The sequence below is a fragment of the Ranitomeya variabilis genome, chromosome 5, assembly GCF_051348905.1.
Source record: "Ranitomeya variabilis isolate aRanVar5 chromosome 5, aRanVar5.hap1, whole genome shotgun sequence".
NCBI classification, from domain to species: Eukaryota; Metazoa; Chordata; class Amphibia; order Anura; family Dendrobatidae; genus Ranitomeya; species Ranitomeya variabilis.
Window position 1 is genome coordinate 37,417,878 of NC_135236.1, and position 2,860 is coordinate 37,420,737.

Below are 2,860 nucleotides of genomic sequence, written 5' to 3' on the forward strand. Positions count from 1 at the left end.
TTAGGAAGGAAGGCTGCCGGAAAGAAGCAGGGCGCGTCCGAGGGTGAGTATATTCCTATTAGGTATATACTTACCCTCGGACGCGCCCTCCTTCTTTCCGGCAGCCTTCCTTCCTAAGAATGAGCGCGTGAAGGACCTTAGATGACGTCGCGGCTTGTGATTGGTCGCGTGACCGCCCATGTGACCGGTCACGCGACCAATCACAAGCCGCGACGTCACCGCAGGTCATTCACGCGCTCATTCTTAGGAAGGAAGGCTGCCGGTTAGTACCAGGGCGCGTCTGAGGGTGAGTATATCAATATTTTTTATTTTGATTCTTTATTTTACACTTAAATATGGATTCCGATACCGATTCCCGATATCGCAAATATATCAGAACTCGGTATCGGAATTCCGATACCAGATTCAGAAGATCGCCGACCTCATGGCCGACTCCACACAGGGGTCGGGTTTCATGAAACCCGACTTTGCCAAAAGTCGGCGACTTCTGAAAATGGCCGACCCGTTTCGCTCAACCCTACCTGGCGCTGCACCCGGCACTCAAATCGGAGCGTGTGGCCGCATAGGAATACATGCAGCCGCACACTCCGCTCCTGAGTGCCGGGTGCAGCGCCGGGTATTGACGTGCGAGACTCATCCGAGTTTCCTGCAGGTGAGTATGAGCCCTTACTGCGTTTTTCAGTATCCCAAAGTTCAGCTTTGCTTCCACCACAGACGCATGAACACAGGTCATCAATGCAAGACATGTGTTAATGAAAAAATACACATACAAATGTAACAGCTGAGGGAGGTGAATGGATCTGGAATAACTTACCTAAGAATGTAAGTCTGCAAGGACAGGGTCCTCTCCCCTCTGTACCAGGCTGTCATTGTAAATTTGTTTACTGTTAACGATATGTATAACCCTATATGTAACCCCTTTTCACATGTACAGCACCATGGAATTAATGGTGCTATATAAATAATAATAAGACACTGACACTGCATTGAATTTGTAGGACACGCTTTCACACTTTGGTCTGTGATTGAGTTGCTCAGGCATTGTTCAATTTCACACCTTGGTCAGCCACAGGCATTGTTCAATTTTATACCTTGATCAGCCAATGTTTACCAGGCACTAATTTAATTAAACTGTACTAATCCCAACTGCCATACTAGGTGACCAAGACAGGATGGTAAATCTGGGAAAATCACAAACATAAATGGGTTTCAAATGCTGCTCTACTTGTTTTTTTTTTCATTAAACACTCGAAACTGGATACCTGCGTTTTTGCAGTTTTTTTCATCACCCATTGGTTTCAGTGGATGAACAATGCTGGAAGAAGTGACTTGCTCTATTATGCAAAAAATAAATGCAAAGCACAAAATACTGATGTAAAAAAAAACCAAAACAATGTGTGTGCATGAGATTTCTGAAATCTCATAGGCTTTCCTGGTACTGTAAAGCACAGCTTAAAATTTTTATAAAATACGCATTGAAAATACTCCTAGTGTGAACATAACCTTACTGATATTACTTACAAGATTTTGGAGGTGTCTGTGAATAAAACGTCTAATAATGCCATATGTACGGACCTTACTATAGGCTTTTTGTCCTGATCTTAAGGTCAATTTACACTACTCAATTATTGTAAATGAGTGTTCCTAGGTTTCATGAAAGGTTTCTAGACTGTCTGCTGAGTACCTGCTAAACGAGCTAAATTATCATTCATCAGGTGAAATCTCTTCGTTTGCATGAAATATCATGGTTCTTGGCAGTACTGTTAAGTACAATGGCAATGTCCATTCAGTTACAGGTAAACCAGAGCACATTTGAAGATCAGTCTCCTTGTGTAAACTGGCTATTAAACGATCACTGATGAGTAAATATTTACTGATCGGCTGTCACTTAACACAAAATCATCTAGTGTAAATACACTTTCATAGTTATAGCACGGTTTTATGATGTTGCTACTTACATGAATTAAGCTCAGAATCGTGTCAAAACATGCATGTGTATATAGATATAAAAAAAATGCCCATTTTACAGCTGTCTGAATAAGGTAATATTCTCATGAAAAGGCAATATTTTGAAAAAAAAAAAAAATAGCTGGCCCGTACGGGGATCGAACCCGCGACCTTGGCGTTATTAGCACCACGCTCTAACCAACTGAGCTAACCGGCCATTCATATGTTTTTGTAGTGTGCAGATACACTGCTCAAATAAACAATAACGGAGGCACTAAAATCCCACATCCTAGATATCACTGAATGAAATATCCCAGTTGTTAATCTTTATTTATTACATAGTGGAATGTGTTGAGAAAAATAAAACCTAAAAAGTATCAACGTAAATCACAACTAATATCCCACGGAGGTCTGGAGTTGGAATGATGCTCAAAATCAAAGTGGAAAATGAAGTTACAGGCAGATCCAACTTCAGTGGAAATGCCTCAAGACAAGGAAATGATGCTCAGTAGTGTGTGGCCTCCACGTGCCTGTATGACCTCCCTACAATGCCTAGGCATGCTCCCGATGAGGCGGCGGATCCTGAGGGATCTCCTCCCAGACTTGGACTAAAGCATCCGCCAACTCCTGGACAGTCTGTGGTGCAATGTGACGTTGGTGGATGGTGCGAGACATGATGTCCCAGATGTGTTCATTCGGATTCAGGTCTGGGGAACGGGCGGGCCAGTCCATAGCTTCAGTGCCTTCATCTTGCAGGAACTGCTGTCACACTCCAGCCACATGAGGTCTGGCATTGTCCTGCATTAGGAGGAACCCAGGGCCAACCGCACCAGCATATGGTCTCACAAGGGATCTGAGGATCTTATCTTGGTACCCAATGGCAGTCAGGCTACCTCTTGCGAGGACATGGAGG

The 2,860-nt window shown here is 43.5% G+C and overlaps 1 non-coding gene across 1 annotated transcript; it reads right to left on the bottom strand.

Moving 5' to 3' along the window:
• Window positions 1-2,090: 2,090 nt before the first annotated feature.
• On the bottom strand, window positions 2,091-2,164 carry TRNAI-AAU (transfer RNA isoleucine (anticodon AAU)). Its single transcript has one exon. It is a non-coding gene; the product is annotated as a tRNA-Ile (tRNA).
• Between the last annotated feature and the right edge of the window lie 696 nt (window positions 2,165-2,860).